Here is a 10,202-nt window from a genome sequence, read left to right on the forward strand (position 1 = left end):
CCTTGATGCTAACTAATAGATTTAGCTATATTTATAGAAATTACCACCAGCCCCACTAATAACGTTACTGTCTTGTGTTGATAATGAATGAATCTAACAGTCGGAAATATGCCTAACGTTAGCCTACTGTCTGTTATGCTTACGGTACATTGTTTGACGGTACCGTACACACAGGGGGAGCAGGCTATTTCCTGGCTTGTGCAAACATGAGTATCCACTTCCCGCAGCCAGCAGGCTCTGACTGCAGTGGGACTGCACATACTAGTAGCATTAGCTTGATGCTAATCGCGGCTAACTAATATTCATTTACATTTATAGAAATTACCACCAGCCCCACTAATAACGTTACCGTCTTGTGTGGATAATGAATTTAACAGTCCTAAATATGCCTAACGTTACTGTTATGCTTATGAAACATTGTTTGATTGTTCAGTTTGGTCAACTCCAGGCATTACCATACATACAGGGGGAGAAGGCTATTTCCTGGCTTTTGCTAACATGAGTATCGACTTGCCCGCAGTCAACGCAAGCCAAAACACGACCAAACATGCCACAATAACGTCCCCTAATTCATCCAGAATCCTTCCTGGGCATCTCGAGGCTGATCTGACCGATAAATTGTCCAGGTTGCCGTTTTCAAGTGACTTTTATGAGTTAACGTTACAAAGCAACGAACAGCTCTGCTGTTGCCAGGCAACTGCTTGTGCGCGTGCGAGTATGGTGCCCGCGCGTCAGCTCGTTCACACGCTGCCTGCAGTTACACTAACGGCCACCGGCGTCAGTAATAGTGAGTTTTGACGGATTGGGCCTTTAAGTTCACAAAAATCACATCATTTGTATGATCTTGGGACAATCCACCAAAATGGGTAAACATGAACAAACCTCTCAAAGCTCAAAACATTCACTTAAATCGCATGATTTGACAGTGGCTTTTCTTTATTTGTAAGACGTTTATTTAAACTCTGTTAGGGAAATGTTCTTTGATTTTTCGAGCGCCTTCATTACATTACATTACATTACATTACGTCATTTGGCAGACGCTTTTATCCAAAGCGACTTACAATAACACATTTTTTGTCAGCAATAGAGCAATCAACTATGGAGCACAGTCTATGACAACTACAACTTCTGAAGGAACAGTGGTACAAGTTTAGGTTAGTGGTACAAGGTTGGTTAGTTTTTTTTTTTTTTTAAGAAAGAGAGAGAACGAAGTTAGATCAAGAAGGGCCCAGATGGAGCCTGAACAACACTATCCAGCCACACATTCTAGCAAATAAACTGATTCAATATAAATTGCATAATTCAACCATCGCCTGGTGCATGAGATATCTTGTGCCTCAACCTCAGTTTGTTAGGCTGGACGACACTGTATCAGATATCATCTGGACAAAAACTGGAGCCCCTCAAGGAACAGTTTTAGCTCCTTTTTTCTTTATTCTTTATACTGCGGACTGCAGACATAGTGAGGCCATGTGTCATATGCAGAAATTCTCTGATGACACTGCTCTTATTGGTCTCATCAACAAAGGTGACGATCGGGCCTATAAAAAGGAGATTGATTTATTTGTTTCCTGGTGCGATGACAATTTTTTACTGCTCAATGTTGAAAAGACCAAAGAGCTAGTTATTGATTTTGGGAGGAAGAAGGCAGAAGTCTCCCCTGTCATTATTAAAGGGCTGGAGGTAGAAATAGTCCAGTCTTATAAGTATCTCGGTGTCCACCTGGACAGTAAGCTGGACTGGAAGAAGAACACAGATTCTGTGTTCAAGAAGGCCCAGTCTGGGCTTTTCCACTTGAGGAAGCTTAGATCATTTGACATCAGCAGGTCACTTCTTCATGTGTTCTACCAAGGTATCCTAGCTAGTGTCCTTTTCTATGCTGTGCTCTGCTGGGGGGGCAGCCTCACTGTCATGGACAAAAATAGGATAAACAAAATGATTAAAAAGGCAGGCTCAGTGATTGGCCTTCCCCCTGATTCTTTGGAGATGATTATAGCCAAGAGAACAAGGAGAAAATTGAATTCTATTCTTTCTTATGAAGGCCATCCTTTGTTTAATGTATTTAATGCCCTGCGCAGTTCGTTTAGTAATAGGCTTTTGATGCCTCAGTGCTCTACTGAGCGATTTAGAAGATCTTTTGTTCCTGCTTCTGTAAAATTCTTTAATGAACACTGCTAGCCTTGCTTTGTGAGGCTCTCTCTCTCTCCACTGTATTATTGTTATTGTGCTGTATGTTACTGTTTCTTGTTTGTATCTGTTCTCGCTCTGGTGGCAAACCATGTTTCCCCTCGGGGATTAAGAATAAACACCATACCATACCAAAAGAGGCCTGAAACACAACATGTAGCTAACAGCTCTGAACACATGTAGCTAACAGCTCTGAAACACAACATGTAGCTAACAAACATGTAGCTAACAGCTCTGAAACACAACATGTAGCTAACAGCTCTGAAACACAACATGTAGCTAACAGCTCTGAAACACAACATGTAGCTAACAGCTCTGAAACACAACATGTAGCTAACAGCTCTGAAACACAACATGTAGCTAACAGCTCTGAAACACAACATGTAGCTAACAGCTCTGAAACACAACGTGTAGCCAGGTCTGAAACACAACATGTAGCTAACAGCTCTGAAACACAACATGTAGCTAACAGCTCTGAAACACAACATGTACCTAACAGCTCTGAAACACAACATGTAGCTAACAGCTCTGAAACACAACATGTAGCTAACAGCTCTGAAACACAACATGTACCCAGAATTGCTGGAATCAGGTGTTGCCACACTTACAAAGCAGCTCCTCCCATTCAGTCTTAATGGAGCAACAGAAACTAAGTGTGACGGCATCATCTAAACTGGAACTCTGTTTACTTTGCCTTTTGTTTGTGACACGCCCAAATACAGTGTGACCAATGGGCATTCTATTTTCCAGTTCTATTGGTTTGACCCCTGTGTGTGTGTGTGTGTGTGTGTGTGTGTGTGTGTGTGTGTGTGTGTGTGTGTGTGTGTGTGTGTAGGGAGAGACTCATCGGGGCTGGCACTGAGCCCCAGTCCTCTGTGTCTCATGCTGATGCTGCTGCCCTGCCCCACCATGCCCTGATCTGCCCCCATCCACCCTGGCTCATGACCTCACTCACCCCTGGCAGACGACCTCACTCACCCCTGGCAGATGACCTCACTCACCCCTGGCAGACGACCTCGCTCACCCCTGGCAGATGACCTCACTCACCCCTGGCAGATGACCTCGCTCACCCCTGGCAGATGACCTCGCTCACCCCTGGCTCATGACCTCACTCACCCCTGGCAGATGACCTCGCTCACCCCTGGCAGATGACCTCGCTCACCCCTGGCTCATGACCTCGCTCACCCCTGGCTCATGACCTCGCTCACCCCTGGCAGATGACCTCACTCACCCCTGGCAGACGACCTCGCTCACCCCTGGCAGATGACCTCGCTCACCCCCACTCACCCCTGGCAGATGACCTCGCTCACCCCCACTCACCCCTGGCAGACGACCTCGCTCACCCCTGGCTCATGACCTCACTCACCCCTGGCAGATGACCTCACTCACCCCTGGCAGATGACCTCGCTCACCCCTGGCAGACGACCTCGCTCACCCCTGGCAGATGACATGCCAGGGGTCATCTGCCAGAGCCGGTGATAAGCCTGGAGGGCCATCAGCCAGAGCCGGAGGGGGGGGGAGGGGGGGGGGGGCCACGACCCGTTCCTTGATGGGCCACGACCCGTTCCTTACACCCTACCAACGCCAACAGCTGCTCAAGAAAGTCAAAGAGGTGAGACTCTCTTCCAGCCATCCATCATGCAGGAACTACCACAGTGAGAACATCACATCACGTCACATCACACATGCATTTCATTCCAGGCTTCTTCCCTATGGGACATTTCCATACTTCCTGTTTACATTTGAAACCCCTCCTAAATCCAGTTGTTAGGGTTGTCTTTTTTTAATTGCAAAACATGTAGTACAAATGTACAAAGGTGATTTAATAGATTTCTTATTGTTGGAAGAATATATTGTTTTAGTATATTGTTTGCTACGCTTTTCAAAAACAATAAATAAAGACTTTAAGTTGGTGAATATGGTTTTATGGATGTGAAATGTTGCTAAAATGTCTGCCATGTTTTAACTGGGGTCTCTCTGGGATTTTGTGTGTGTGTGTGTGTGTGTGTGCATGCATGCGTGTGTGTATGCGTGAACACGCGCATGAAGGTGCATGGCCACATCCGCTCCATGTCTCCGTCCCTGGTCGCTCAGCTGGGTGGACTAGCGGTGGAGATGTCAGAAGCAGAGCTGGGCACCCTCCGTCTGTCCGAGCTGAGGAGTATCTACGCCATGGGATCAGTCAACACCTGGACAGACAGACAGGTATCAGCTTCGGTCATAGCCGGAGACATATTACATCCACTGTGTTGTGTGTTCACTCGCTTTCTGAAACAAATTGTACAAGTAGCACTGGCATGCTATACAATACAGGGTGAAGGTACAAGTACGTTGCTAATACATCCACCTACAATCCTGTTTGAGGCTATTTTACGCTCACTCATTCTCCATGGCTTTCATCCTAGCTGGCTGTGCTGTTCAGCCGCTTGTTAAACGCCACCAAGCAGAAACCTTCACAGCTGGACTCCAGCACTTTTGTGGCGATGGGATACATCGTGTGTGGAGCTAAAACAACAGAGATGCGTTTTTTCAATGCTGTGGAGTTCAGGTGAGACGTGTGTGTGTGTGTTTATTAGGGGTGTCAAAAATAATCGATTATAAGATGCATCGTCGATGCGGACGTGCACGATTCTGCATCGATTCACAAATGTCAAGAATCGATTATTATTATTTTTATTTATTTTTTTAACACGTTGAGTGCCAAGGACGAGATATCTCGGCTTACATGATCCAACCGTTGAGTGCCAAGGACGAGATATCTCGGCTTACATAAACATTTTTTTTTTTTGACGGTGGGACATCGATCAACCCCTTTTACGTCTCCTATCCCAGAATTGGAGGAAGAGAATGTGTATAATCTATTTTACCGACCAGCTAGGTGGCGACGGTGCCCTCCCGACAGAGAGAAAGTCAACCAAAAGCAGCCGCCTCCCGCGGCTGCTTCCTCCATTCTCAAGGAAATGGCTTGCCGATTTTACAGTCATCAGTCACCAGACTCGCCGCTCTCGGGCCGCGCCAGCAGCAGCACACGGGGGATTGCAAATTTGCATAATATATTATGGGTGAAACACACTTTGAAACGCCCGCAGAAAGGCCAGAATCGCACGCATTCCGAAAACCCAGAAACGAACGAGCCTCATTCTCATACTGTAGGCGGGGACGCTTTCGCCCTGCTGCGGTGGGGGGTTCCAGAAATGGACTGGGTGGGCAGCATAAAGCCTAGAGTCGCACGGGGCTTCATCGGGGCTCTCAAACCCAAGAGACGAGTGAGCCCTATCCACACTCGCTGCCAGGGAGGGAGGCTGCTCAAACTCGCTGCCAGGGAGGGAGGCTGCTCAAACTCGCTGCCAGGGAGGGAGGCTGCTCAAACTCGCAGCAGCAGCAGCAGAGCACTCGCTTGTGACAAACGCAGGCTGAAAGCCACTAGACACGCCCACGGAGGGAGGAGTTGAAGGAGAGGGCGTTCGGAACTATATTGTTTGGATGTCTGATCTCTCACTGATGCCAAAAATAAATGGTTAAAGTGACTGTTCTGCCTGTTTGATTGAATTTCACAAAACTGCGATTATCTCAGCTTTCACTCTCAGACAGCTGAAACCATGCTGTACTCAACGGCTAATATCTACATAACTACTAACTCTACAAACTAACTCTTTTAGACAGAGAAAGCACACATTCTATTAGTACTTTTGTGAACTTCGTGTTCACAAACTCCAAGCAGAAAAGAATCCTCGGCTCTTGTAAAATGAGCCAGAATCCTCAAAAAACGGCCTGGCAGAAGCTACCTACAGCAAAAAAAAAACGGCTGGCAGTCAATGTGTTAATAATCAAATAAAATATAATGGAAGTACATGCAGTTGTTTATTTTAATTATGGATCATAATACAATGCAATTCCAAATGCACTTTTATTTTAAAAGTAGTCACGCAGTGAGAAAAAAGAAAGTGAGAAAAAATAAATCATTGGGGAATATTGGGGGAAAAAAGTGATGCATTGATTTAAGATGTATCGAGATGCATCGATAATCGAATCGAATCGTAGCCCTCTGAATCGTAATCGAATCGTGAGGCTAGTGAAGATTCACAGCCCTAGTGTTTATACGTGTATATTAGGGCTTTCACAGTCAACAAAAAAACACTAGTCGACACTATGCATCATAATCAACTAATCGTTCATCTGTGGTGAAGAATAAATACATAAATTGAACATAGATTTGTTTGAACACTCATTTTCCACATGACGCCATGTTAAATCAACAGAATTGAAGGTACTTATTCACCTTATTCTTTGCGCACACATGGACGCTTCCGCATTACGTCATTTCGTAATAGTATTTCCGTTTTAGACTTGCCAAAAACCTCGCAGGCAAGATGGCCGCCCACACTCTCCTCCTAAACTGGCAGAATTACTCCCCCATAAACTAACATATCTTGGCCAATAAGTATGTAACATACAAAATAAAACAACCCGTAATATCTTAATTTTATGTAGAATGCAGAGGACATGTAACTGTTTAGTTAAACTTGCATTCCAGGAATATTGTGCTCTAAAGATGACGTTAGTGGAGTCGAGACTGTTTTGTCCTGAAACCCACCTAGGTTGCGCCAGGCGTAACCTATGTGGGATTCAAAATAACGCATCCGAGATAGAAACGTTATGAATATAGCCACGTTTATAAAAAACAAACTAACGCTGGTGATCCGTATGGAAACAGTGTTACTCGAAATGGTTAAAAGTTATATCAATTTGGTCATTCAGTGGCATTTTACTGCCATATAACATAACTAACTAGCGGCTAATATTAGCCACAGTAGGCAACTAGCGCTGAACCGGAAGAACAAATACGTTTGCGTTGAACGCGGAAGAGAGAAAAAGTGGGTGTGGTGAATAAGGTGAATAGACAGAAAGACTCGTCTATGTTGTTACTGAAGTCAAACAGTCGCTATCTCCAACTCAGACAAGCTGCTGGGGTGTAATGGCTCATTTGTAAACAGCCTCTCAGAGCCAATCAGGACTCTGCTATTTCACATATCTCCACATTGGTCCCGCCTACATTAAGTTAACCCTTTACTGGCTGTTTTTGAGACCCTTTTGATGAGAATTGATCATTTCTATTGTGTGAAAAAAATATATCTTCAGCGGTATTAATCGACTAGTCAACTATTATTTGGAAGTAGTCGATGACTACTAAAATTCAGTAGTCGTGAATACCCTAGTGTATGTGTATATATATCTATTATTATTATACTATTATATTGTATATTATTATACTATAATATTATTATCTATTTACTAGTATAATATTATTATACTAGTATTATATATAAATACTGCTGGTTTAAAAATGGGCTGTACATTCACAAAAAGATCTATATATAGTGTGTATATATGTATATACTGTATGTGTGTGTGTATATATATATATATATATATATATATATACACACACACACTATATGTACTGTATGTGTGTGTGTGTGTAGATATATGAGGACCGCTTTTATGACTGTTGAAGCATTTTCTGAAAATCTCATAAAAAAACGCATTTACACTGTATGCTTCATTTACACTGTAGCTTCATTTACACTGTAGCCTACGCTTCTGTACTGAAAATCATAAAAGTCATAAACTTTTGTTAACCACAGACCTTATTTCAAGCATTCAACCAAAATCCTCACACATAAATCCCATTGACTTTTACACATAAGAGGCGGAAGTGTTAACATCCAGGTCCGGACTCATTCCTGTGGTACTTCTGTCCCCTTTACTTACTGTGTGACCTGCTGTCTCCCCCTGGTGGCTGCAGTAAGGCTGTGCTGTGGCTGGGTCAGCTGAGGCTGTCCTGCTCACCAGACCAGTTGCTGGCTCTCGTCGACCTTCTGCAACACAGTCTTGCATTTGGACCCACAGGTAACTGGAAGACTGATGTCTTCATTGAGATTGGAGTTCTGGCAGGTAAGACACATCCACTCTCCTCATGTTGAGCACCCTGATATGAACAATCCTCTCTGTGATCATCTGCTAAATGTGATTTTTCACTCAGTTATGTTGGTGGCTGTTTAGCTCTGGGAGCATTGATGCTACTTCACTTTCTCGTTGTGCAGCTGGTCTTCCAGATATGTCCATGTCAGCTTTGGTGAGGGACCAAATTGAAGGAATCACACCTCTGGCTATCTCAATGATACCACCTGAGCAGTTTAGTGTAAGTCTTAAATGACTATTATTACTAGTTTACTGTACACTGACCTGACTTCCACAAAACAAGTCTATGGAGTTCTATTCAGCTTTTGTTCTGGGACCCGAAATGTCTTGTTATCTATGTTGGTGTGTTCATCTTGACAATTCGTGCCTCCCCTCATTTGGCTCATGTCACCTTCTGCAGGTGGTGTTTAACCCGAACCAGATCAGCATGTTCTCCTATGAGCAGGCTGTGGCAGTAACAGCTGAACAGGAAGCAGCCCTGTCAGGTAACCAGTGGAAAGCCCTGGGTATTGTGCTGTCACCCTGGGAGGACAGGCCTGCCGACTTCAGAGGTAAACCACTGCAACTTGGATCATTAAAAAAATAAATTAAAAAGCCCATTGATAAATTAGAAACATGTACTTAAAGGCCCATTCCGTTGGTTCTGGCGAGAAATAAATGTGCACAAAGTGTTTATTATTGGCACTGAGTGAATGCGCCTTGACGTCACTTAAAAATGGCGACCAGGGGCGTTTCTCTCCGACCAGCCGTTCAGAAGATACATGGAAAACCGCAGTTTCGAAGTGGATAGCATCTCCCGCCACAGCTAGAGGATGTGACGTCTCGCGCGTTCACGTCGAGCTTGTCTCTTGTCTAGACGCTAACAGGAAATGGCTGAAGTAGCTTTTAACGTTACGCTCGTCGCTAGCTGCTAGCTAAAGGAAACAACAAACACAGACTCCAGAAAAAGTCCAGACTAAATAAATAAATATTTATCTAATGAAGCCCGTCTGGCCAGACAGCAGCAATGTGACCAACATCGGGGGGGAAACTAGAGTCAGGACTGTGTTTTCGGTTCATGAAGGGAACTTGCTGCTTGTAGCTACTGTAATGTGGTTTTGACCAGATAACGTTAGCTGCTTGCTAATGGATTTTCAAGATTTTTACTGTCACTCCGTAGTACAAGTATCTGACCACCTGGTCAGAAACTCTGCTAACATTACCGTCTTGTGTGAAGTAATGCAACCCTAACGTTAGTACCGTTATGCTTATGGTCATGGAACATTATTGTTTGACTGCATTTAGCTGCGGTGGTGAGTCGTTAGCTTCATGCGGGGGTCACCCCTATGTTCCCACAGCCCAATGTTCCCACAGCCCTATGTTCCCACATTTCTAAGATTTCAGCCCTATGTTCCCACAGCCCTATGTTCCCACATTTCTTAGATTTTTTTTTCTTCCAAAATAAGGCCCTGTGTTCCCACATTTCCCAACAATAGTCTTGTTGCACAACCACACCAGTCTCAAAGTTTTGTGTGCCTTTGATCATGCAAGAATACACATGATCATGAAAAAATACACAATATGACTAGCACTAGTTAGCAATTCATCCATATCAGATTTGGCCCCAGCCCCCTAAACTACAAGAAGTGGTTTGCACTAGTTCTCATAATGTTCCCACGTTTACTAAGATTTACTTACTCTTTGTCTGTGTGCATTTTAATTTTTAATTTAATTTTATTGTATTAATGAAGAATCAAAAAGGCATTCACAATCCAACTTACACAATGCATCACTACGAATGACTGAGTAAGGTCAAAGAGACAAAAAACCACAAAAAATAACAAAACACAATGTGATCTAAACGTTTCGATGCAGAATGTTCCAATTTGCACCAAATTTGGTGAAGGCGTGTTGCGTGGAACACTTTTTTGTTGATCACGATCCGTCCATAGTTGTTTCTATTGCGACAGTTTGAAAAACCAAATGCACTATTTCGTAAATACTACAGCACGGATTTTCACGATATTTGGTGGAGAGGTGTAGTTCCGACGACC

This window comes from Poromitra crassiceps (genome assembly GCF_964638095.1).
Source record: "Poromitra crassiceps genome assembly, chromosome: 12".
NCBI lineage: Eukaryota > Metazoa > Chordata > Actinopteri > Beryciformes > Melamphaidae > Poromitra > Poromitra crassiceps.